This window comes from Branchiostoma lanceolatum, chromosome 4 (assembly GCF_035083965.1).
Source record: "Branchiostoma lanceolatum isolate klBraLanc5 chromosome 4, klBraLanc5.hap2, whole genome shotgun sequence".
Lineage (NCBI taxonomy): Eukaryota > Metazoa > Chordata > Leptocardii > Amphioxiformes > Branchiostomatidae > Branchiostoma > Branchiostoma lanceolatum.
In genome coordinates, this window is record NC_089725.1 from 12216515 (window position 1) to 12244077 (window position 27563).

Below are 27563 nucleotides of genomic sequence, written 5' to 3' on the forward strand. Positions count from 1 at the left end.
TATTGTTTAAAGTCCTTAAGAGCTAAGCCCGGCCTTAACCCAAGCGTTTTTGAAAAGTGCTTCAAATGGGACAAACGAGGACTCATTAGACGCGGAATTGCACGGCAAATTCAAATCTGAAAACGGATTAATTCTATCGTGCTCGGTTGCAAAGTTATTAGTGTTTAAAGTCCTAAAGAGCTAAGCCCGGCCTTAACCCTAGCTTTTTTGTAAAGTGCTTCAAATGGGACAAACGAGGACTCATTAGACGCGGAATTGCACGGCAAATTCAAATCTGAAAACGGATTAATTCTATCGTGCTTGGTTGCCGAGTTATTATTGTTTAAAGTCCTTAAGAGCTAAGCCCGGCCTTAACCCTAGCGTTTTTGAAAAGTGCTTCAAATGGAGCAAACGAGGACTCATTAGACGCGGAATTGCACGGCAAATTCAAATCTGAAAACGGATTAATTCTATCGTGCTTGGTTGCCGAGTTATTATTGTTTAAAGTCCTTAAGAGCTAAGCCCGGCCTTAACCCTAGCTTTTTTGTAAAGTGCTTCAAATGGGACAAACGAGGACTCATTAGACGCGGAATTGCACGGCAAATTCAAATCTGAAAATGGATTAATTCTATCGTGCTTGGTTGCCGAGTTATTATTGTTTAAAGTCCTTAAGAGCTAAGCCCGGCCTTAACCCTAGCGGTTTTTAAAAGTGCTTCAAAAGGAGCAAACGAGGACTCATTAGACGCGGAATTGCACGGCAAATTCAAATCTGAAAACGGATTAATTCTATCGTGCTCGGTTGCCGAGTTATTATTGTTTAAAGTCCTTAAGAGCTAAGCCCGGCCTTAACCCTAGCGTTTTTGAAAAGTGCTTCAAATGGGACAAACGAGGACTCATTAGACGCGGAATTGCACGGCAAATTCAAATCTGAAAACGGATTAATTCTATCGTGCTCGGTTGCAAAGTTATTAGTGTTTAAAGTCCTTAAGAGCTAAGCCCGGCCTTAACCCTAGCTTTTTTGTAAAGTGCTTCAAATGGGACAAACGAGGACTCATTAGACGCGGAATTGCACGGCAAATTCAAATCTGAAAACGGATTAATTCTATCGTGCTTGGTTGCCGAGTTATTAGTGTTTAAAGTCCTTAAGAGCTAAGCCCGGCCTTAACCCTAGCTTTTTTGTAAAGTGCTTCAAATGGGACAAACGAGGACTCATTAGACGCGGAATTGCACGGCAAATTCAAATCTGAAAACGGATTAATTCTATCGTGCTCGGTTGCAAAGTTATTAGTGTTTAAAGTCCTTAAGAGCTAAGCCCGGCCTTAACCCTAGCTTTTTTGTAAAGTGCTTCAAATGGGACAAACGAGGACTCATTAGACGCGGAATTGCACGGCAAATTCAAATCTGAAAACGGATTAATTCTATCGTGCTTGGTTGCCGAGTTATTAGTGTTTAAAGTCCTTAAGAGCTAAGCCCGGCCTTAACCCTAGCTTTTTTGTAAAGTGCTTCAAATGGGACAAACGAGGACTCATTAGACGCGGAATTGCACGGCAAATTCAAATCTGAAAACGGATTAATTCTATCGTGCTTGGTTGCCGAGTTATTATTGTTTAAAGTCCTTAAGAGCTAAGCCCGGCCTTAACCCAAGCGTTTTTGAAAAGTGCTTCAAATGGGACAAACGAGGACTCATTAGACGCGGAATTGCACGGCAAATTCAAATCTGAAAACGGATTAATTCTATCGTGCTCGGTTGCAAAGTTATTAGTGTTTAAAGTCCTAAAGAGCTAAGCCCGGCCTTAACCCTAGCTTTTTTGTAAAGTGCTTCAAATGGGACAAACGAGGACTCATTAGACGCGGAATTGCACGGCAAATTCAAATCTGAAAACGGATTAATTCTATCGTGCTTGGTTGCCGAGTTATTATTGTTTAAAGTCCTTAAGAGCTAAGCCCGGCCTTAACCCTAGCGTTTTTGAAAAGTGCTTCAAATGGAGCAAACGAGGACTCATTAGACGCGGAATTGCACGGCAAATTCAAATCTGAAAACGGATTAATTCTATCGTGCTTGGTTGCCGAGTTATTATTGTTTAAAGTCCTTAAGAGCTAAGCCCGGCCTTAACCCTAGCTTTTTTGTAAAGTGCTTCAAATGGGACAAACGAGGACTCATTAGACGCGGAATTGCACGGCAAATTCAAATCTGAAAATGGATTAATTCTATCGTGCTTGGTTGCCGAGTTATTATTGTTTAAAGTCCTTAAGAGCTAAGCCCGGCCTTAACCCTAGCGGTTTTTAAAAGTGCTTCAAAAGGAGCAAACGAGGACTCATTAGACGCGGAATTGCACGGCAAATTCAAATCTGAAAACGGATTAATTCTATCGTGCTCGGTTGCCGAGTTATTATTGTTTAAAGTCCTTAAGAGCTAAGCCCGGCCTTAACCCTAGCGTTTTTGAAAAGTGCTTCAAATGGGACAAACGAGGACTCATTAGACGCGGAATTGCACGGCAAATTCAAATCTGAAAACGGATTAATTCTATCGTGCTCGGTTGCAAAGTTATTAGTTTTTAAAGTCCTTAAGAGCTAAGCCCGGCCTTAACCCTAGCTTTTTTGTAAAGTGCTTCAAATGGGACAAACGAGGACTCATTAGACGCGGAATTGCACGGCAAATTCAAATCTGAAAACGGATTAATTCTATCGTGCTTGGTTGCCGAGTTATTATTGTTTAAAGTCCTTAAGAGCTAAGCCCGGCCTTAACCCTAGCTTTTTTGTAAAGTGCTTCAAATGGGACAAACGAGGACTCATTAGACGCGGTATTGCACGGTTAATTCAAATCTGAAAACGGATTAATTCTATCGTGCTTGGTTGCCGAGTTATTAGTGTTTAAAGTCCTTAAGAGCTAAGCCCGGCCTTAACCCTAGCTTTTTTGTAAAGTGCTTCAAATGGGACAAACGAGGACTCATTAGACGCGGAATTGCACGGCAAATTCAAATCTGAAAACGGATTAATTCTATCGTGCTTGGTTGCCGAGTTATTAATGTTTAAAGTCCTTAAGAGCTAAGCCCGGCCTTAACCCTAGCTTTTTTGTAAAGTGCTTCAAATGGGACAAACGAGGACTCATTAGACGCGGAATTGCACGGCAAATTCAAATCTGAAAACGGATTAATTCTATCGTGCTTGGTTGCCGAGTTATTATTGTTTAAAGTCCTTAAGAGCTAAGCCCGGCCTTAACCCTAGCGTTTTTGAAAAGTGCTTCAAATGGAGCAAACGAGGACTCATTAGACGCGGAATTGCACGGCAAATTCAAATCTGAAAACGGATTAATTCTATCGTGCTTGGTTGCCGAGTTATTATTGTTTAAAGTCCTTAAGAGCTAAGCCCGGCCTTAACCCTAGCTTTTTTGTAAAGTGCTTCAAATGGGACAAACGAGGACTCATTAGACGCGGAATTGCACGGCAAATTCAAATCTGAAAATGGATTAATTCTATCGTGCTTGGTTGCCGAGTTATTATTGTTTAAAGTCCTTAAGAGCTAAGCCCGGCCTTAACCCTAGCGGTTTTTAAAAGTGCTTCAAAAGGAGCAAACGAGGACTCATTAGACGCGGAATTGCACGGCAAATTCAAATCTGAAAACGGATTAATTCTATCGTGCTCGGTTGCCGAGTTATTATTGTTTAAAGTCCTTAAGAGCTAAGCCCGGCCTTAACCCTAGCGTTTTTGAAAAGTGCTTCAAATGGAGCAAACGAGGACTCATTAGACGCGGAATTGCACGGCAAATTCAAATCTGAAAACGGATTAATTCTATCGTGCTTGGTTGCCGAGTTATTATTGTTTAAAGTCCTTAAGAGCTAAGCCCGGCCTTAACCCTAGCGTTTTTGAAAAGTGCTTCAAATGGGACAAACGAGGACTCATTAGACGCGGAATTGCACGGCAAATTCAAATCTGAAAACGGATTAATTCTATCGTGCTCGGTTGCAAAGTTATTAGTTTTTAAAGTCCTTAAGAGCTAAGCCCGGCCTTAACCCTAGCTTTTTTGTAAAGTGCTTCAAATGGGACAAACGAGGACTCATTAGACGCGGAATTGCACGGCAAATTCAAATCTGAAAACGGATTAATTCTATCGTGCTTGGTTGCCGAGTTATTATTGTTTAAAGTCCTTAAGAGCTAAGCCCGGCCTTAACCCTAGCTTTTTTGTAAAGTGCTTCAAATGGGACAAACGAGGACTCATTAGACGCGGTATTGCACGGTTAATTCAAATCTGAAAACGGATTAATTCTATCGTGCTTGGTTGCCGAGTTATTAGTGTTTAAAGTCCTTAAGAGCTAAGCCCGGCCTTAACCCTAGCTTTTTTGTAAAGTGCTTCAAATGGGACAAACGAGGACTCATTAGACGCGGAATTGCACGGCAAATTCAAATCTGAAAACGGATTAATTCTATCGTGCTTGGTTGCCGAGTTATTATTGTTTAAAGTCCTTAAGAGCTAAGCCCGGCCTTAACCCTAGCGTTTTTGAAAAGTGCTTCAAATGGGACAAACGAGGACTCATTAGACGCGGAATTGCACGGCAAATTCAAATCTGAAAACGGATTAATTCTATCGTGCTCGGTTGCAAAGTTATTAGTGTTTAAAGTCCTTAAGAGCTAAGCCCGGCCTTAACCCTAGCTTTTTTGTAAAGTGCTTCAAATGGGACAAACGAGGACTCATTAGACGCGGAATTGCACGGCAAATTCAAATCTGAAAACGGATTAATTCTATCGTGCTTGGTTGCCGAGTTATTATTGTTTAAAGTCCTTAAGAGCTAAGCCCGGCCTTAACCCTAGCTTTTTTGTAAAGTGCTTCAAATGGGACAAACGAGGACTCATTAGACGCGGTATTGCACGGTTAATTCAAATCTGAAAACGGATTAATTCTATCGTGCTTGGTTGCCGAGTTATTAGTGTTTAAAGTCCTTAAGAGCTAAGCCCGGCCTTAACCCTAGCTTTTTTGTAAAGTGCTTCAAATGGGACAAACGAGGACTCATTAGACGCGGAATTGCACGGCAAATTCAAATCTGAAAACGGATTAATTCTATCGTGCTTGGTTGCCGAGTTATTATTGTTTAAAGTCCTTAAGAGCTAAGCCCGGCCTTAACCCTAGCGTTTTTGAAAAGTGCTTCAAATGGGACAAACGAGGACTCATTAGACGCGGAATTGCACGGCAAATTCAAATCTGAAAACGGATTAATTCTATCGTGCTCGGTTGCAAAGTTATTAGTGTTTAAAGTCCTTAAGAGCTAAGCCCGGCCTTAACCCTAGCTTTTTTGTAAAGTGCTTCAAATGGGACAAACGAGGACTCATTAGACGCGGAATTGCACGGCAAATTCAAATCTGAAAACGGATTAATTCTATCGTGCTTGGTTGCCGAGTTATTATTGTTTAAAGTCCTTAAGAGCTAAGCCCGGCCTTAACCCTAGCGTTTTTGAAAAGTGCTTCAAATGGAGCAAACGAGGACTCATTAGACGCGGAATTGCACGGCAAATTCAAATCTGAAAACGGATTAATTCTATCGTGCTTGGTTGCCGAGTTATTATTGTTTAAAGTCCTTAAGAGCTAAGCCCGGCCTTAACCCTAGCTTTTTTGTAAAGTGCTTCAAATGGGACAAACGAGGACTCATTAGACGCGGAATTGCACGGCAAATTCAAATCTGAAAATGGATTAATTCTATCGTGCTTGGTTGCCGAGTTATTATTGTTTAAAGTCCTTAAGAGCTAAGCCCGGCCTTAACCCTAGCGGTTTTTAAAAGTGCTTCAAAAGGAGCAAACGAGGACTCATTAGACGCGGAATTGCACGGCAAATTCAAATCTGAAAACGGATTAATTCTATCGTGCTCGGTTGCCGAGTTATTATTGTTTAAAGTCCTTAAGAGCTAAGCCCGGCCTTAACCCTAGCGTTTTTGTAAAGTGCTTCAAATGGAGCAAACGAGGACTCATTAGACGCGGAATTGCACGGCAAATTCAAATCTGAAAACGGATTAATTCTATCGTGCTTGGTTGCCGAGTTATTATTGTTTAAAGTCCTTAAGAGCTAAGCCCGGCCTTAACCCTAGCGTTTTTGAAAAGTGCTTCAAATGGGACAAACGAGGACTCATTAGACGCGGAATTGCACGGCAAATTCAAATCTGAAAACGGATTAATTCTATCGTGCTCGGTTGCAAAGTTATTAGTTTTTAAAGTCCTTAAGAGCTAAGCCCGGCCTTAACCCTAGCTTTTTTGTAAAGTGCTTCAAATGGGACAAACGAGGACTCATTAGACGCGGAATTGCACGGCAAATTCAAATCTGAAAACGGATTAATTCTATCGTGCTTGGTTGCCGAGTTATTATTGTTTAAAGTCCTTAAGAGCTAAGCCCGGCCTTAACCCTAGCTTTTTTGTAAAGTGCTTCAAATGGGACAAACGAGGACTCATTAGACGCGGTATTGCACGGTTAATTCAAATCTGAAAACGGATTAATTCTATCGTGCTTGGTTGCCGAGTTATTAGTGTTTAAAGTCCTTAAGAGCTAAGCCCGGCCTTAACCCTAGCTTTTTTGTAAAGTGCTTCAAATGGGACAAACGAGGACTCATTAGACGCGGAATTGCACGGCAAATTCAAATCTGAAAACGGATTAATTCTATCGTGCTTGGTTGCCGAGTTATTATTGTTTAAAGTCCTTAAGAGCTAAGCCCGGCCTTAACCCTAGCGTTTTTGAAAAGTGCTTCAAATGGGACAAACGAGAACTCATTAGACGCGGAATTGCACGGCAAATTCAAATCTGAAAACGGATTAATTCTATCGTGCTCGGTTGCAAAGTTATTAGTGTTTAAAGTCCTTAAGAGCTAAGCCCGGCCTTAACCCTAGCTTTTTTGTAAAGTGCTTCAAATGGGACAAACGAGGACTCATTAGACGCGGAATTGCACGGCAAATTCAAATCTGAAAACGGATTAATTCTATCGTGCTTGGTTGCCGAGTTATTATTGTTTAAAGTCCTTAAGAGCTAAGCCCGGCCTTAACCCTAGCGTTTTTGAAAAGTGCTTCAAATGGAGCAAACGAGGACTCATTAGACGCGGAATTGCACGGCAAATTCAAATCTGAAAACGGATTAATTCTATCGTGCTTGGTTGCCGAGTTATTATTGTTTAAAGTCCTTAAGAGCTAAGCCCGGCCTTAACCCTAGCTTTTTTGTAAAGTGCTTCAAATGGGACAAACGAGGACTCATTAGACGCGGAATTGCACGGCAAATTCAAATCTGAAAATGGATTAATTCTATCGTGCTTGGTTGCCGAGTTATTATTGTTTAAAGTCCTTAAGAGCTAAGCCCGGCCTTAACCCTAGCGGTTTTTAAAAGTGCTTCAAAAGGAGCAAACGAGGACTCATTAGACGCGGAATTGCACGGCAAATTCAAATCTGAAAACGGATTAATTCTATCGTGCTCGGTTGCCGAGTTATTATTGTTTAAAGTCCTTAAGAGCTAAGCCCGGCCTTAACCCTAGCGTTTTTGAAAAGTGCTTCAAATGGGACAAACGAGGACTCATTAGACGCGGAAGTGCACGGCAAATTCAAATCTGAAAACGGATTAATTCTATCGTGCTCGGTTGCCGAGTTATTATTGTTTAAAGTCCTTAAGAGCTAAGCCCGGCCTTAACCCTAGCGTTTTTGTAAAGTGCTTCAAATGGAGCAAACGAGGACTCATTAGACGCGGAATTGCACGGCAAATTCAAATCTGAAAACGGATTAATTCTATCGTGCTTGGTTGCCGAGTTATTATTGTTTAAAGTCCTTAAGAGCTAAGCCCGGCCTTAACCCTAGCGTTTTTGAAAAGTGCTTCAAATGGGACAAACGAGGACTCATTAGACGCGGAATTGCACGGCAAATTCAAATCTGAAAACGGATTAATTCTATCGTGCTCGGTTGCCGAGTTATTAGTGTTTAAAGTCCTTAAGAGCTAAGCCCGGCCTTAACCCTAGCGTTTTTGAAAAGTGCTTCAAATGGGACAAACGAGGACTCATTAGACGCGGAATTGCACGGCAAATTCAAATCTGAAAATGGATTAATTCTATCGTGCTTGGTTGCCGAGTTATTATTGTTTAAAGTCCTTAAGAGCTAAGCCCGGCCTTAACCCTAGCGTTTTTGTAAAGTGCTTCAAATGGGACAAACGAGGACTCATTAGACGCGGAAGTGCACGGCAAATTCAAATCTGAAAACGGATTAATTCTATCGTGCTCGGTTGCCGAGTTATTAGTGTTTAAAGTCCTTAAGAGCTAAGCCCGGCCTTAACCCTAGCGTTTTTGTAAAGTGCTTCAAATGGGACAAACGAGGACTCATTAGACGCGGAATTGCACGGCAAATTCAAATCTGAAAACGGATTAATTCTATCGTGCTCGGTTGCAAAGTTATTATTGTTTAAAGTCCTTAAGAGCTAAGCCCGGCCTTAACCCTAGCGTTTTTGAAAAGTGCTTCAAATGGAGCAAACGAGGACTCATTAGACGCGGAATTGCACGGCAAATTCAAATCTGAAAACGGATTAATTCTATCGTGCTTGGTTGCCGAGTTATTATTGTTTAAAGTCCTTAAGAGCTAAGCCCGGCCTTAACCCTAGCTTTTTTGTAAAGTGCTTCAAATGGGACAAACGAGGACTCATTAGACGCGGAATTGCACGGCAAATTCAAATCTGAAAATGGATTAATTCTATCGTGCTTGGTTGCCGAGTTATTATTGTTTAAAGTCCTTAAGAGCTAAGCCCGGCCTTAACCCTAGCGGTTTTTAAAAGTGCTTCAAAAGGAGCAAACGAGGACTCATTAGACGCGGAATTGCACGGCAAATTCAAATCTGAAAACGGATTAATTCTATCGTGCTCGGTTGCCGAGTTATTATTGTTTAAAGTCCTTAAGAGCTAAGCCCGGCCTTAACCCTAGCGTTTTTGAAAAGTGCTTCAAATGGGACAAACGAGGACTCATTAGACGCGGAAGTGCACGGCAAATTCAAATCTGAAAACGGATTAATTCTATCGTGCTCGGTTGCCGAGTTATTATTGTTTAAAGTCCTTAAGAGCTAAGCCCGGCCTTAACCCTAGCGTTTTTGTAAAGTGCTTCAAATGGAGCAAACGAGGACTCATTAGACGCGGAATTGCACGGCAAATTCAAATCTGAAAACGGATTAATTCTATCGTGCTTGGTTGCCGAGTTATTATTGTTTAAAGTCCTTAAGAGCTAAGCCCGGCCTTAACCCTAGCGTTTTTGAAAAGTGCTTCAAATGGGACAAACGAGGACTCATTAGACGCGGAATTGCACGGCAAATTCAAATCTGAAAACGGATTAATTCTATCGTGCTCGGTTGCCGAGTTATTAGTGTTTAAAGTCCTTAAGAGCTAAGCCCGGCCTTAACCCTAGCGTTTTTGAAAAGTGCTTCAAATGGGACAAACGAGGACTCATTAGACGCGGAATTGCACGGCAAATTCAAATCTGAAAACGGATTAATTCTATCGTGCTTGGTTGCCGAGTTATTATTGTTTAAAGTCCTTAAGAGCTAAGCCCGGCCTTAACCCTAGCGTTTTTGAAAAGTGCTTCAAATGGGACAAACGAGGACTCATTAGACGCGGAAGTGCACGGCAAATTCAAATCTGAAAACGGATTAATTCTATCGTGCTCGGTTGCCGAGTTATTAGTGTTTAAAGTCCTTAAGAGCTAAGCCCGGCATTAACCCTAGCGTTTTTGTAAAGTGCTTCAAATGGGACAAACGAGGACTCATTAGACGCGGAATTGCACGGCAAATTCAAATCTGAAAACGGATTAATTCTATCGTGCTCGGTTGCAAAGTTATTAGTGTTTAAAGTCCTTAAGAGCTAAGCCCGGCCTTAACCCTAGCTTTTTTGTAAAGTGCTTCAAATGGGACAAACGAGGACTCATTAGACGCGGAATTGCACGGCAAATTCAAATCTGAAAACGGATTAATTCTATCGTGCTTGGTTGCCGAGTTATTATTGTTTAAAGTCCTTAAGAGCTAAGCCCGGCCTTAACCCTAGCGTTTTTGAAAAGTGCTTCAAATGGAGCAAACGAGGACTCATTAGACGCGGAATTGCACGGCAAATTCAAATCTGAAAACGGATTAATTCTATCGTGCTTGGTTGCCGAGTTATTATTGTTTAAAGTCCTTAAGAGCTAAGCCCGGCCTTAACCCTAGCTTTTTTGTAAAGTGCTTCAAATGGGACAAACGAGGACTCATTAGACGCGGAAGTGCACGGCAAATTCAAATCTGAAAACGGATTAATTCTATCGTGCTCGGTTGCCGAGTTATTAGTGTTTAAAGTCCTTAAGAGCTAAGCCCGGCCTTAACCCTAGCGTTTTTGAAAAGTGCTTCAAATGGGACAAACGAGGACTCATTAGACGCGGAATTGCACGGCAAATTCAAATCTGAAAACGGATTAATTCTATCGTGCTTGGTTGCCGAGTTATTATTGTTTAAAGTCCTTAAGAGCTAAGCCCGGCCTTAACCCTAGCGTTTTTGAAAAGTGCTTCAAATGGGACAAACGAGGACTCATTAGACGCGGAAGTGCACGGCAAATTCAAATCTGAAAACGGATTAATTCTATCGTGCTCGGTTGCCGAGTTATTAGTGTTTAAAGTCCTTAAGAGCTAAGCCCGGCCTTAACCCTAGCGTTTTTGAAAAGTGCTTCAAATGGGACAAACGAGGACTCATTAGACGCGGAAGTGCACGGCAAATTCAAATCTGAAAACGGATTAATTCTATCGTGCTCGGTTGCCGAGTTATTATTGTTTAAAGTCCTTAAGAGCTAAGCCCGGCCTTAACCCTAGCGTTTTTGTAAAGTGCTTCAAATGGAGCAAACGAGGACTCATTAGACGCGGAATTGCACGGCAAATTCAAATCTGAAAACGGATTAATTCTATCGTGCTTGGTTGCCGAGTTATTATTGTTTAAAGTCCTTAAGAGCTAAGCCCGGCCTTAACCCTAGCGTTTTTGAAAAGTGCTTCAAATGGGACAAACGAGGACTCATTAGACGCGGAATTGCACGGCAAATTCAAATCTGAAAACGGATTAATTCTATCGTGCTCGGTTGCCGAGTTATTAGTGTTTAAAGTCCTTAAGAGCTAAGCCCGGCCTTAACCCTAGCGTTTTTGAAAAGTGCTTCAAATGGGACAAACGAGGACTCATTAGACGCGGAATTGCACGGCAAATTCAAATCTGAAAATGGATTAATTCTATCGTGCTTGGTTGCCGAGTTATTATTGTTTAAAGTCCTTAAGAGCTAAGCCCGGCCTTAACCCTAGCGTTTTTGAAAAGTGCTTCAAATGGGACAAACGAGGACTCATTAGACGCGGAAGTGCACGGCAAATTCAAATCTGAAAACGGATTAATTCTATCGTGCTCGGTTGCCGAGTTATTAGTGTTTAAAGTCCTTAAGAGCTAAGCCCGGCATTAACCCTAGCGTTTTTGTAAAGTGCTTCAAATGGGACAAACGAGGACTCATTAGACGCGGAATTGCACGGCAAATTCAAATCTGAAAACGGATTAATTCTATCGTGCTCGGTTGCAAAGTTATTAGTGTTTAAAGTCCTTAAGAGCTAAGCCCGGCCTTAACCCTAGCTTTTTTGTAAAGTGCTTCAAATGGGACAAACGAGGACTCATTAGACGCGGAATTGCACGGCAAATTCAAATCTGAAAACGGATTAATTCTATCGTGCTTGGTTGCCGAGTTATTATTGTTTAAAGTCCTTAAGAGCTAAGCCCGGCCTTAACCCTAGCGTTTTTGAAAAGTGCTTCAAATGGAGCAAACGAGGACTCATTAGACGCGGAATTGCACGGCAAATTCAAATCTGAAAACGGATTAATTCTATCGTGCTTGGTTGCCGAGTTATTATTGTTTAAAGTCCTTAAGAGCTAAGCCCGGCCTTAACCCTAGCTTTTTTGTAAAGTGCTTCAAATGGGACAAACGAGGACTCATTAGACGCGGAATTGCACGGCAAATTCAAATCTGAAAATTGATTAATTCTATCGTGCTTGGTTGCCGAGTTATTATTGTTTAAAGTCCTTAAGAGCTAAGCCCGGCCTTAACCCTAGCGGTTTTTAAAAGTGCTTCAAAAGGAGCAAACGAGGACTCATTAGACGCGGAATTGCACGGCAAATTCAAATCTGAAAACGGATTAATTCTATCGTGCTCGGTTGCCGAGTTATTATTGTTTAAAGTCCTTAAGAGCTAAGCCCGGCCTTAACCCTAGCGTTTTTGAAAAGTGCTTCAAATGGGACAAACGAGGACTCATTAGACGCGGAAGTGCACGGCAAATTCAAATCTGAAAACGGATTAATTCTATCGTGCTCGGTTGCAAAGTTATTAGTGTTTAAAGTCCTTAAGAGCTAAGCCCGGCCTTAACCCTAGCTTTTTTGTAAAGTGCTTCAAATGGGACAAACGAGGACTCATTAGACGCGGAATTGCACGGCAAATTCAAATCTGAAAACGGATTAATTCTATCGTGCTTGGTTGCCGAGTTATTATTGTTTAAAGTCCTTAAGAGCTAAGCCCGGCCTTAACCCTAGCGTTTTTGAAAAGTGCTTCAAATGGGACAAACGAGGACTCATTAGACGCGGAATTGCACGGCAAATTCAAATCTGAAAACGGATTAATTCTATCGTGCTTGGTTGCCGAGTTATTAGTGTTTAAAGTCCTTAAGAGCTAAGCCCGGCCTTAACCCTAGCTTTTTTGTAAAGTGCTTCAAATGGGACAAACGAGGACTCATTAGACGCGGAATTGCACGGCAAATTCAAATCTGAAAATGGATTAATTCTATCGTGCTTGGTTGCCGAGTTATTATTGTTTAAAGTCCTTAAGAGCTAAGCCCGGCCTTAACCCTAGCGGTTTTTAAAAGTGCTTCAAAAGGAGCAAACGAGGACTCATTAGACGCGGAATTGCACGGCAAATTCAAATCTGAAAACGGATTAATTCTATCGTGCTCGGTTGCCGAGTTATTATTGTTTAAAGTCCTTAAGAGCTAAGCCCGGCCTTAACCCTAGCGTTTTTGAAAAGTGCTTCAAATGGAGCAAACGAGGACTCATTAGACGCGGAATTGCACGGCAAATTCAAATCTGAAAACGGATTAATTCTATCGTGCTTGGTTGCCGAGTTATTAGTGTTTAAAGTCCTTAAGAGCTAAGCCCGGCCTTAACCCTAGCTTTTTTGTAAAGTGCTTCAAATGGGACAAACGAGGACTCATTAGACGCGGAATTGCACGGCAAATTCAAATCTGAAAACGGATTAATTCTATCGTGCTTGGTTGCCGAGTTATTATTGTTTAAAGTCCTTAAGAGCTAAGCCCGGCCTTAACCCTAGCGTTTTTGAAAAGTGCTTCAAATGGAGCAAACGAGGACTCATTAGACGCGGAATTGCACGGCAAATTCAAATCTGAAAACGGATTAATTCTATCGTGCTTGGTTGCCGAGTTATTAGTGTTTAAAGTCCTTAAGAGCTAAGCCCGGCCTTAACCCTAGCTTTTTTGTAAAGTGCTTCAAATGGGACAAACGAGGACTCATTAGACGCGGAATTGCACGGCAAATTCAAATCTGAAAATGGATTAATTCTATCGTGCTTGGTTGCCGAGTTATTATTGTTTAAAGTCCTTAAGAGCTAAGCCCGGCCTTAACCCTAGCGTTTTTGAAAAGTGCTTCAAATGGAGCAAACGAGGACTCATTAGACGCGGAATTGCACGGCAAATTCAAATCTGAAAACGGATTAATTCTATCGTGCTTGGTTGCCGAGTTATTAGTGTTTAAAGTCCTTAAGAGCTAAGCCCGGCCTTAACCCTAGCTTTTTTGTAAAGTGCTTCAAATGGGACAAACGAAGACTCATTAGACGCGGAATTGCACGGCAAATTCAAATCTGAAAATGGATTAATTCTATCGTGCTTGGTTGCCGAGTTATTATTGTTTAAAGTCCTTAAGAGCTAAGCCCGGCCTTAACCCTAGCGGTTTTGAAAAGTGCTTCAAAAGGAGCAAACGAGGACTCATTAGACGCGGAATTGCACGGCAAATTCAAATCTGAAAACGGATTAATTTTATCGTGCTCGGTTGCCGAGTTATTATTGTTTAAAGTCCTTAAGAGCTAAGCCCGGCCTTAACCCTAGCGTTTTTGAAAAGTGCTTCAAATGGGACAAACGAGGACTCATTAGACGCGGAATTGCACGGCAAATTCAAATCTGAAAACGGATTAATTCTATCGTGCTCGGTTGCAAAGTTATTAGTGTTTAAAGTCCTTAAGAGCTAAGCCCGGCCTTAACCCTAGCTTTTTTGTAAAGTGCTTCAAATGGGACAAACGAGGACTCATTAGACGCGGAATTGCACGGCAAATTTAAATCTGAAAACGGATTAATTCTATCGTGCTTGGTTGCCGAGTTATTATTGTTTAAAGTCCTTAAGAGCTAAGCCCGGCCTTAACCCTAGCGTTTTTGAAAAGTGCTTCAAATGGGACAAACGAGGACTCATTAGACGCGGAATTGCACGGCAAATTCAAATCTGAAAACGGATTAATTCTATCGTGCTTGGTTGCCGAGTTATTAGTGTTTAAAGTCCTTAAGAGCTAAGCCCGGCCTTAACCCTAGCTTTTTTGTAAAGTGCTTCAAATGGGACAAACGAGGACTCATTAGACGCGGAATTGCACGGCAAATTCAAATCTGAAAATGGATTAATTCTATCGTGCTTGGTTGCCGAGTTATTAGTGTTTAAAGTCCTTAAGAGCTAAGCCCGGCCTTAACCCTAGCTTTTTTGTAAAGTGCTTCAAATGGGACAAACGAGGACTCATTAGACGCGGAATTGCACGGCAAATTCAAATCTGAAAATGGATTAATTCTATCGTGCTTGGTTGCCGAGTTATTATTGTTTAAAGTCCTTAAGAGCTAAGCCCGGCCTTAACCCTAGCGTTTTTGAAAAGTGCTTCAAATGGAGCAAACGAGGACTCATTAGACGCGGAATTGCACGGCAAATTCAAATCTGAAAACGGATTAATTCTATCGTGCTTGGTTGCCGAGTTATTAGTGTTTAAAGTCCTTAAGAGCTAAGCCCGGCCTTAACCCTAGCTTTTTTGTAAAGTGCTTCAAATGGGACAAACGAAGACTCATTAGACGCGGAATTGCACGGCAAATTCAAATCTGAAAATGGATTAATTCTATCGTGCTTGGTTGCCGAGTTATTATTGTTTAAAGTCCTTAAGAGCTAAGCCCGGCCTTAACCCTAGCGGTTTTGAAAAGTGCTTCAAAAGGAGCAAACGAGGACTCATTAGACGCGGAATTGCACGGCAAATTCAAATCTGAAAACGGATTAATTTTATCGTGCTCGGTTGCCGAGTTATTATTGTTTAAAGTCCTTAAGAGCTAAGCCCGGCCTTAACCCTAGCGTTTTTGAAAAGTGCTTCAAATGGGACAAACGAGGACTCATTAGACGCGGAATTGCACGGCAAATTCAAATCTGAAAACGGATTAATTCTATCGTGCTCGGTTGCAAAGTTATTAGTGTTTAAAGTCCTTAAGAGCTAAGCCCGGCCTTAACCCTAGCTTTTTTGTAAAGTGCTTCAAATGGGACAAACGAGGACTCATTAGACGCGGAATTGCACGGCAAATTCAAATCTGAAAACGGATTAATTCTATCGTGCTTGGTTGCCGAGTTATTATTGTTTAAAGTCCTTAAGAGCTAAGCCCGGCCTTAACCCTAGCGTTTTTGAAAAGTGCTTCAAATGGGACAAACGAGGACTCATTAGACGCGGAATTGCACGGCAAATTCAAATCTGAAAACGGATTAATTCTATCGTGCTTGGTTGCCGAGTTATTAGTGTTTAAAGTCCTTAAGAGCTAAGCCCGGCCTTAACCCTAGCTTTTTTGTAAAGTGCTTCAAATGGGACAAACGAGGACTCATTAGACGCGGAATTGCACGGCAAATTCAAATCTGAAAATGGATTAATTCTATCGTGCTTGGTTGCCGAGTTATTATTGTTTAAAGTCCTTAAGAGCTAAGCCCGGCCTTAACCCTAGCGGTTTTTAAAAGTGCTTCAAAAGGAGCAACGAGGACTCATTAGACGCGAAATTGCACGGCAAATTCAAATCTGAAAACGGATTAATTCTATCGTGCTCGGTTGCCGAGTTATTATTGTTTAAAGTCCTTAAGAGCTAAGCCCGGCCTTAACCCTAGCTTTTTTGTAAAGTGCTTCAAATGGGACAAACGAGGACTCATTAGACGCGGAATTGCACGGCAAATTCAAATCTGAAAATGGATTAATTCTATCGTGCTTGGTTGCCGAGTTATTATTGTTTAAAGTCCTTAAGAGCTAAGCCCGGCCTTAACCCTAGCGGTTTTTAAAAGTGCTTCAAAAGGAGCAAACGAGGACTCATTAGACGCGGAATTGCACGGCAAATTCAAATCTGAAAACGGATTAATTCTATCGTGCTCGGTTGCCGAGTTATTATTGTTTAAAGTCCTTAAGAGCTAAGCCCGGCCTTAACCCTAGCGTTTTTGAAAAGTGCTTCAAATGGAGCAAACGAGGACTCATTAGACGCGGAATTGCACGGCAAATTCAAATCTGAAAATGGATTAATTCTATCGTGCTCGGTTGCCGAGTTATTAGTGTTTAAAGTCATTAAGGGCTAAGCCCGGCCTTAACCCTAGCTTTTTTGTCAAGTGCTTCAAATGGGACAAACGAGGACTCATTAGACGCGGAATTGCACGGCAAATTCAAATCTGAAAACGGATTAATTCTATCGTGCTTGGTTGCCGAGTTATTAGTGTTTAAAGTCCTTAAGAGCTAAGCCCGGCCTTAACCCTAGCTTTTTTGTAAAGTGCTTCAAATGGGACAAACGAGGACTCATTAGACGCGGAATTGCACGGCAAATTCAAATCTGAAAATGGATTAATTCTATCGTGCTTGGTTGCCGAGTTATTATTGTTTAAAGTCCTTAAGAGCTAAGCCCGGCCTTAACCCTAGCGGTTTTTAAAAGTGCTTCAAAAGGAGCAAACGAGGACTCATTAGACGCGGAATTGCACGGCAAATTCAAATCTGAAAACGGATTAATTCTATCGTGCTCGGTTGCCGAGTTATTATTGTTTAAAGTCCTTAAGAGCTAAGCCCGGCCTTAACCCTAGCGTTTTTGAAAAGTGCTTCAAATGGAGCAAACGAGGACTCATTAGACGCGGAATTGCACGGCAAATTCAAATCTGAAAATGGATTAATTCTATCGTGCTTGGTTGCCGAGTTATTATTGTTTAAAGTCCTTAAGAGCTAAGCCCGGCCTTAACCCTAGCGGTTTTTAAAAGTGCTTCAAAAGGAGCAAACGAGGACTCATTAGACGCGAAATTGCACGGCAAATTCAAATCTGAAAACGGATTAATTCTATCGTGCTCGGTTGCCGAGTTATTATTGTTTAAAGTCCTTAAGAGCTAAGCCCGGCCTTAACCCTAGCGTTTTTGAAAAGTGCTTCAAATGGAGCAAACGAGGACTCATTAGACGCGGAATTGCACGGCAAATTCAAATCTGAAAACGGATTAATTCTATCGTGCTTGGTTGCCGAGTTATTAGTGTTTAAAGTCCTTAAGAGCTAAGCCCGGCCTTAACCCTAGCTTTTTTGTAAAGTGCTTCAAATGGGACAAACGAGGACTCATTAGACGCGGAATTGCACGGCAAATTCAAATCTGAAAATGGATTAATTCTATCGTGCTTGGTTGCCGAGTTATTATTGTTTAAAGTCCTTAAGAGCTAAGCCCGGCCTTAACCCTAGCGGTTTTTAAAAGTGCTTCAAAAGGAGCAAACGAGGACTCATTAGACGCGGAATTGCACGGCAAATTCAAATCTGAAAACGGATTAATTCTATCGTGCTCGGTTGCCGAGTTATTATTGTTTAAAGTCCTTAAGAGCTAAGCCCGGCCTTAACCCTAGCGTTTTTGAAAAGTGCTTCAAATGGAGCAAACGAGGACTCATTAGACGCGGAATTGCACGGCAAATTCAAATCTGAAAACGGATTAATTCTATCGTGCTTGGTTGCCGAGTTATTAGTGTTTAAAGTCCTTAAGAGCTAAGCCCGGCCTTAACCCTAGCTTTTTTGTAAAGTGCTTCAAATGGGACAAACGAGGACTCATTAGACGCGGAATTGCACGGCAAATTCAAATCTGAAAATGGATTAATTCTATCGTGCTTGGTTGCCGAGTTATTATTGTTTAAAGTCCTTAAGAGCTAAGCCCGGCCTTAACCCTAGCGGTTTTTAAAAGTGCTTCAAAAGGAGCAAACGAGGACTCATTAGACGCGGAATTGCACGGCAAATTCAAATCTGAAAACGGATTAATTCTATCGTGCTCGGTTGCCGAGTTATTATTGTTTAAAGTCCTTAAGAGCTAAGCCCGGCCTTAACCCTAGCGTTTTTGAAAAGTGCTTCAAATGGGACAAACGAGGACTCATTAGACGCGGAATTGCACGGCAAATTCAAATCTGAAAACGGATTAATTCTATCGTGCTCGGTTGCAAAGTTATTAGTGTTTAAAGTCCTTAAGAGCTAAGCCCGGCCTTAACCCTAGCTTTTTTGTAAAGTGCTTCAAATGGGACAAACGAGGACTCATTAGACGCGGAATTGCACGGCAAATTCAAATCTGAAAACGGATTAATTCTATCGTGCTCGGTTGCCGAGTTATTATTGTTTAAAGTCCTTAAGAGCTAAGCCCGGCCTTAACCCTAGCGTTTTTGAAAAGTGCTTCAAATGGGACAAACGAGGACTCATTAGACGCGGAAGTGCACGGCAAATTCAAATCTGAAAACGGATTAATTCTATCGTGCTCGGTTGCCGAGTTATTATTGTTTAAAGTCCTTAAGAGCTAAGCCCGGCCTTAACCCTAGCGTTTTTGAAAAGTGCTTCAAATGGGACAAACGAGGACTCATTAGACGCGGAATTGCACGGCAAATTCAAATCTGAAAACGGATTAATTCTATCGTGCTTGGTTGCCGAGTTATTATTGTTTAAAGTCCTTAAGAGCTAAGCCCGGCCTTAACCCTAGCGTTTTTGAAAAGTGCTTCAAATGGAGCAAACGAGGACTCATTAGACGCGGAATTGCACGGCAAATTCAAATCTGAAAACGGATTAATTCTATCGTGCTTGGTTGCCGAGTTATTATTGTTTAAAGTCCTTAAGAGCTAAGCCCGGCCTTAACCCTAGCTTTTTTGTAAAGTGCTTCAAATGGGACAAACGAGGACTCATTAGACGCGGAATTGTACGGTAAATTCAAATCTGAAAACGGATTAATTCTATCGTGCTTGGTTGCCGAGTTATTATTGTTTAAAGTCCTTAAGAGCTAAGCCCGGCCTTAACCCTAGCGTTTTTGAAAAGTGCTTCAAATGGGACAAACGAGGACTCATTAGACGCGGAATTGCACGGCAAATTCAAATCTGAAAACGGATTAATTCTATCGTGCTTGGTTGCCGAGTTATTAGTGTTTAAAGTCCTTAAGAGCTAAGCCCGGCCTTAACCCTAGCTTTTTTGTAAAGTGCTTCAAATGGGACAAACGAGGACTCATTAGACGCGGAATTGCACGGCAAATTCAAATCTGAAAACGGATTAATTCTATCGTGCTTGGTTGCCGAGTTATTATTGTTTAAAGTCCTTAAGAGCTAAGCCCGGCCTTAACCCTAGCGTTTTTGAAAAGTGCTTCAAATGGGACAAACGAGGACTCATTAGACGCGGAATTGCACGGCAAATTCAAATCTGAAAACGGATTAATTCTATCGTGCTCGGTTGCCGAGTTATTATTGTTTAAAGTCCTTAAGAGCTAAGCCCGGCCTTAACCCTAGCTTTTTTGTAAAGTGCTTCAAATGGGACAAACGAGGACTCATTAGACGCGGAATTGCACGGCAAATTCAAATCTGAAAATGGATTAATTCTATCGTGCTTGGTTGCCGAGTTATTATTGTTTAAAGTCCTTAAGAGCTAAGCCCGGCCTTAACCCTAGCGGTTTTTAAAAGTGCTTCAAAAGGAGCAAACGAGGACTCATTAGACGCGGAATTGCACGGCAAATTCAAATCTGAAAACGGATTAATTCTATCGTGCTCGGTTGCCGAGTTATTATTGTTTAAAGTCCTTAAGAGCTAAGCCCGGCCTTAACCCTAGCGTTTTTGAAAAGTGCTTCAAATGGGACAAACGAGGACTCATTAGACGCGGAAGTGCACGGCAAATTCAAATCTGAAAACGGATTAATTCTATCGTGCTCGGTTGCCGAGTTATTAGTGTTTAAAGTCCTTAAGAGCTAAGCCCGGCCTTAACCCTAGCGTTTTTGAAAAGTGCTTCAAATGGGACAAACGAGGACTCATTAGACGCGGAATTGCACGGCAAATTCAAATCTGAAAACGGATTAATTCTATCGTGCTTGGTTGCCGAGTTATTATTGTTTAAAGTCCTTAAGAGCTAAGCCCGGCCTTAACCCTAGCGTTTTTGAAAAGTGCTTCAAATGGGACAAACGAGGACTCATTAGACGCGGAATTGCACGGCAAATTCAAATCTGAAAACGGATTAATTCTATCGTGCTCGGTTGCAAAGTTATTAGTGTTTAAAGTCCTTAAGAGCTAAGCCCGGCCTTAACCCTAGCTTTTTTGTAAAGTGCTTCAAATGGGACAAACGAGGACTCATTAGACGCGGAATTGCACGGCAAATTCAAATCTGAAAACGGATTAATTCTATCGTGCTTGGTTGCCGAGTTATTATTGTTTAAAGTCCTTAAGAGCTAAGCCCGGCCTTAACCCTAGCGTTTTTGAAAAGTGCTTCAAATGGAGCAAACGAGGACTCATTAGACGCGGAATTGCACGGCAAATTCAAATCTGAAAACGGATTAATTCTATCGTGCTTGGTTGCCAAGTTATTAGTGTTTAAAGTCCTTAAGAGCTAAGCCCGGCCTTAACCCTAGCTTTTTTGTAAAGTGCTTCAAATGGGACAAACGAGGACTCATTAGACGCGGAATTGCACGGCAAATTCAAATCTGAAAATGGATTAATTCTATCGTGCTTGGTTGCCGAGTTATTATTGTTTAAAGTCCTTAAGAGCTAAGCCCGGCCTTAACCCTAGCGTTTTTGAAAAGTGCTTCAAATGGGACAAACGAGGACTCATTAGACGCGGAATTGCACGGCAAATTCAAATCTGAAAACGGATTAATTCTATCGTGCTCGGTTGCCGAGTTATTAGTGTTTAAAGTCCTTAAGAGCTAAGCCCGGCCTTAACCCTAGCGTTTTTGAAAAGTGCTTCAAATGGGACAAACGAGGACTCATTAGACGCGGAATTGCACGGCAAATTCAAATCTGAAAACGGATTAATTCTATCGTGCTTGGTTGCCGAGTTATTATTGTTTAAAGTCCTTAAGAGCTAAGCCCGGCCTTAACCCTAGCGTTTTTGAAAAGTGCTTCAAATGGGACAAACGAGGACTCATTAGACGCGGAATTGCACGGCAAATTCAAATCTGAAAACGGATTAATTCTATCGTGCTCGGTTGCAAAGTTATTAGTGTTTAAAGTCCTTAAGAGCTAAGCCCGGCCTTAACCCTAGCTTTTTTGTAAAGTGCTTCAAATGGGACAAACGAGGACTCATTAGACGCGGAAGTGCACGGCAAATTCAAATCTGAAAACGGATTAATTCTATCGTGCTTGGTTGCCGAGTTATTATTGTTTAAAGTCCTTAAGAGCTAAGCCCGGCCTTAACCCTAGCGTTTTTGAAAAGTGCTTCAAATGGAGCAAACGAGGACTCATTAGACGCGGAATTGCACGGCAAATTCAAATCTGAAAACGGATTAATTCTATCGTGCTTGGTTGCCGAGTTATTATTGTTTAAAGTCCTTAAGAGCTAAGCCCGGCCTTAACCCTAGCGTTTTTGAAAAGTGCTTCAAATGGGACAAACGAGGACTCATTAGACGCGGAATTGCACGGCAAATTCAAATCTGAAAACGGATTAATTCTATCGTGCTCGGTTGCAAAGTTATTAGTGTTTAAAGTCCTTAAGAGCTAAGCCCGGCCTTAACCCTAGCTTTTTTGTAAAGTGCTTCAAATGGGACAAACGAGGACTCATTAGACGCGGAATTGCACGGCAAATTCAAATCTGAAAACGGATTAATTCTATCGTGCTTGGTTGCCGAGTTATTATTGTTTAAAGTCCTTAAGAGCTAAGCCCGGCCTTAACCCTAGCGTTTTTGAAAAGTGCTTCAAATGGAGCAAACGAGGACTCATTAGACGCGGAATTGCACGGCAAATTCAAATCTGAAAATGGATTAATTCTATCGTGCTTGGTTGCCGAGTTATTATTGTTTAAAGTCCTTAAGAGCTAAGCCCGGCCTTAACCCTAGCGGTTTTTAAAAGTGCTTCAAAAGGAGCAAACGAGGACTCATTAGACGCGGAATTGCACGGCAAATTCAAATCTGAAAACGGATTAATTCTATCGTGCTCGGTTGCCGAGTTATTATTGTTTAAAGTCCTTAAGAGCTAAGCCCGGCCTTAACCCTAGCGTTTTTGAAAAGTGCTTCAAATGGGACAAACGAGGACTCATTAGACGCGGAATTGCACGGCAAATTCAAATCTGAAAACGGATTAATTCTATCGTGCTCGGTTGCAAAGTTATAAGTGTTTAAAGTCCTTAAGAGCTAAGCCCGGCCTTAACCCTAGCTTTTTTGTTAAGTGCTTCAAATGGGACAAACGAGGACTCATTAGACGCGGAATTGCACGGCAAATTCAAATCTGAAAACGGATTAATTCTATCGTGCTCGGTTGCCGAGTTATTATTGTTTAAAGTCCTTAAGAGCTAAGCCCGGCCTTAACCCTAGCGTTTTTGAAAAGTGCTTCAAATGGGACAAACGAGGACTCATTAGACGCGGAATTGCACGGCAAATTCAAATCTGAAAACGGATTAATTCTATCGTGCTTGGTTGCCGAGTTATTAGTGTTTAAAGTCCTTAAGAGCTAAGCCCGGCCTTAACCCTAGCTTTTTTGTAAAGTGCTTCAAATGGGACAAACGAGGACTCATTAGACGCGGAATTGCACGGCAAATTCAAATCTGAAAATGGATTAATTCTATCGTGCTTGGTTGCCGAGTTATTATTGTTTAAAGTCCTTAAGAGCTAAGCCCGGCCTTAACCCTAGCGGTTTTTAAAAGTGCTTCAAATGGAGCAAACGAGGACTCATTAGACGCGGAATTGCACGGCAAATTCAAATCTGAAAACGGATTAATTCTATCGTGCTTGGTTGCCGAGTTATTAGTGTTTAAAGTCCTTAAGAGCTAAGCCCGGCCTTAACCCTAGCTTTTTTGTAAAGTGCTTCAAATGGGACAAACGAGGACTCATTAGACGCGGAATTGCACGGCAAATTCAAATCTGAAAATGGATTAATTCTATCGTGCTTGGTTGCCGAGTTATTATTGTTTAAAGTCCTTAAGAGCTAAGCCCGGCCTTAACCCTAGCGGTTTTTAAAAGTGCTTCAAAAGGAGCAAACGAGGACTCATTAGACGCGGAATTGCACGGCAAATTCAAATCTGAAAACGGATTAATTCTATCGTGCTCGGTTGCCGAGTTATTATTGTTTAAAGTCCTTAAGAGCTAAGCCCGGCCTTAACCCTAGCTTTTTTGTAAAGTGCTTCAAATGGGACAAACGAGGACTCATTAGACGCGGAATTGCACGGCAAATTCAAATCTGAAAACGGATTAATTCTATCGTGCTTGGTTGCCGAGTTATTATTGTTTAAAGTCCTTAAGAGCTAAGCCCGGCCTTAACCCTAGCGGTTTTTAAAAGTGCTTCAAATGGGACAAACGAGGACTCATTAGACGCGAAATTGCACGGCAAATTCAAATCTGAAAACGGATTAATTCTATCGTGCTCGGTTGCCGAGTTATTATTGTTTAAAGTCCTTAAGAGCTAAGCCCGGCCTTAACCCTAGCGTTTTTGAAAAGTGCTTCAAATGGAGCAAACGAGGACTCATTAGACGCGGAATTGCACGGCAAATTCAAATCTGAAAACGGATTAATTCTATCGTGCTTGGTTGCCGAGTTATTAGTGTTTAAAGTCCTTAAGAGCTAAGCCCGGCCTTAACCCTAGCTTTTTTGTAAAGTGCTTCAAATGGGACAAACGAAGACTCATTAGACGCGGAATTGCACGGCAAATTCAAATCTGAAAATGGATTAATTCTATCGTGCTTGGTTGCCGAGTTATTATTGTTTAAAGTCCTTAAGAGCTAAGCCCGGCCTTAACCCTAGCGGTTTTGAAAAGTGCTTCAAAAGGAGCAAACGAGGACTCATTAGACGCGGAATTGCACGGCAAATTCAAATCTGAAAACGGATTAATTTTATCGTGCTCGGTTGCCGAGTTATTATTGTTTAAAGTCCTTAAGAGCTAAGCCCGGCCTTAACCCTAGCGTTTTTGAAAAGTGCTTCAAATGGGACAAACGAGGACTCATTAGACGCGGAATTGCACGGCAAATTCAAATCTGAAAACGGATTAATTCTATCGTGCTCGGTTGCAAAGTTATTAGTGTTTAAAGTCCTTAAGAGCTAAGCCCGGCCTTAACCCTAGCTTTTTTGTAAAGTGCTTCAAATGGGACAAACGAGGACTCATTAGACGCGGAATTGCACGGCAAATTCAAATCTGAAAACGGATTAATTCTATCGTGCTTGGTTGCCGAGTTATTATTGTTTAAAGTCCTTAAGAGCTAAGCCCGGCCTTAACCCTAGCGTTTTTGAAAAGTGCTTCAAATGGGACAAACGAGGACTCATTAGACGCGGAATTGCACGGCAAATTCAAATCTGAAAACGGATTAATTCTATCGTGCTTGGTTGCCGAGTTATTAGTGTTTAAAGTCCTTAAGAGCTAAGCCCGGCCTTAACCCTAGCTTTTTTGTAAAGTGCTTCAAATGGGACAAACGAGGACTCATTAGACGCGGAATTGCACGGCAAATTCAAATCTGAAAATGGATTAATTCTATCGTGCTTGGTTGCCGAGTTATTATTGTTTAAAGTCCTTAAGAGCTAAGCCCGGCCTTAACCCTAGCGGTTTTTAAAAGTGCTTCAAAAGGAGCAAACGAGGACTCATTAGACGCGAAATTGCACGGCAAATTCAAATCTGAAAACGGATTAATTCTATCGTGCTCGGTTGCCGAGTTATTATTGTTTAAAGTCCTTAAGAGCTAAGCCCGGCCTTAACCCTAGCGTTTTTGAAAAGTGCTTCAAATGGAGCAAACGAGGACTCATTAGACGCGGAATTGCACGGCAAATTCAAATCTGAAAACGGATTAATTCTATCGTGCTTGGTTGCCGAGTTATTAGTGTTTAAAGTCCTTAAGAGCTAAGCCCGGCCTTAACCCTAGCTTTTTTGTAAAGTGCTTCAAATGGGACAAACGAGGACTCATTAGACGCGGAATTGCACGGCAAATTCAAATCTGAAAATGGATTAATTCTATCGTGCTTGGTTGCCGAGTTATTATTGTTTAAAGTCCTTAAGAGCTAAGCCCGGCCTTAACCCTAGCGGTTTTTAAAAGTGCTTCAAAAGGAGCAAACGAGGACTCATTAGACGCGGAATTGCACGGCAAATTCAAATCTGAAAACGGATTAATTCTATCGTGCTCGGTTGCCGAGTTATTATTGTTTAAAGTCCTTAAGAGCTAAGCCCGGCCTTAACCCTAGCTTTTTTGTAAAGTGCTTCAAATGGGACAAACGAGGACTCATTAGACGCGGAATTGCACGGCAAATTCAAATCTGAAAATGGATTAATTCTATCGTGCTTGGTTGCCGAGTTATTATTGTTTAAAGTCCTTAAGAGCTAAGCCCGGCCTTAACCCTAGCGGTTTTTAAAAGTGCTTCAAAAGGAGCAAACGAGGACTCATTAGACGCGGAATTGCACGGCAAATTCAAATCTGAAAACGGATTAATTCTATCGTGCTCGGTTGCCGAGTTATTATTGTTTAAAGTCCTTAAGAGCTAAGCCCGGCCTTAACCCTAGCTTTTTTGTAAAGTGCTTCAAATGGGACAAACGAGGACTCATTAGACGCGGAATTGCACGGCAAATTCAAATCTGAAAACGGATTAATTCTATCGTGCTTGGTTGCCGAGTTATTATTGTTTAAAGTCCTTAAGAGCTAAGCCCGGCCTTAACCCTAGCGTTTTTGAAAAGTGCTTCAAATGGGACAAACGAGGACTCATTAGACGCGGAATTGCACGGCAAATTCAAATCTGAAAACGGATTAATTCTATCGTGCTTGGTTGCCGAGTTATTAGTGTTTAAAGTCCTTAAGAGCTAAGCCCGGCCTTAACCCTAGCTTTTTTGTAAAGTGCTTCAAATGGGACAAACGAGGACTCATTAGACGCGGAATTGCACGGCAAATTCAAATCTGAAAATGGATTAATTCTATCGTGCTTGGTTGCCGAGTTATTATTGTTTAAAGTCCTTAAGAGCTAAGCCCGGCCTTAACCCTAGCGGTTTTTAAAAGTGCTTCAAAAGGAGCAAACGAGGACTCATTAGACGCGAAATTGCACGGCAAATTCAAATCTGAAAACGGATTAATTCTATCGTGCTCGGTTGCCGAGTTATTATTGTTTAAAGTCCTTAAGAGCTAAGCCCGGCCTTAACCCTAGCGTTTTTGAAAAGTGCTTCAAATGGAGCAAACGAGGACTCATTAGACGCGGAATTGCACGGCAAATTCAAATCTGAAAACGGATTAATTCTATCGTGCTTGGTTGCCGAGTTATTAGTGTTTAAAGTCCTTAAGAGCTAAGCCCGGCCTTAACCCTAGCTTTTTTGTAAAGTGCTTCAAATGGGACAAACGAGGACTCATTAGACGCGGAATTGCACGGCAAATTCAAATCTGAAAATGGATTAATTCTATCGTGCTTGGTTGCCGAGTTATTATTGTTTAAAGTCCTTAAGAGCTAAGCCCGGCCTTAACCCTAGCGGTTTTTAAAAGTGCTTCAAAAGGAGCAAACGAGGACTCATTAGACGCGGAATTGCACGGCAAATTCAAATCTGAAAACGGATTAATTCTATCGTGCTCGGTTGCCGAGTTATTATTGTTTAAAGTCCTTAAGAGCTAAGCCCGGCCTTAACCCTAGCTTTTTTGTAAAGTGCTTCAAATGGGACAAACGAGGACTCATTAGACGCGGAATTGCACGGCAAATTCAAATCTGAAAATGGATTAATTCTATCGTGCTTGGTTGCCGAGTTATTATTGTTTAAAGTCCTTAAGAGCTAAGCCCGGCCTTAACCCTAGCGGTTTTTAAAAGTGCTTCAAAAGGAGCAAACGAGGACTCATTAGACGCGGAATTGCACGGCAAATTCAAATCTGAAAACGGATTAATTCTATCGTGCTCGGTTGCCGAGTTATTATTGTTTAAAGTCCTTAAGAGCTAAGCCCGGCCTTAACCCTAGCTTTTTTGTAAAGTGCTTCAAATGGGACAAACGAGGACTCATTAGACGCGGAATTGCACGGCAAATTCAAATCTGAAAACGGATTAATTCTATCGTGCTTGGTTGCCGAGTTATTATTGTTTAAAGTCCTTAAGAGCTAAGCCCGGCCTTAACCCTAGCGGTTTTTAAAAGTGCTTCAAAAGGAGC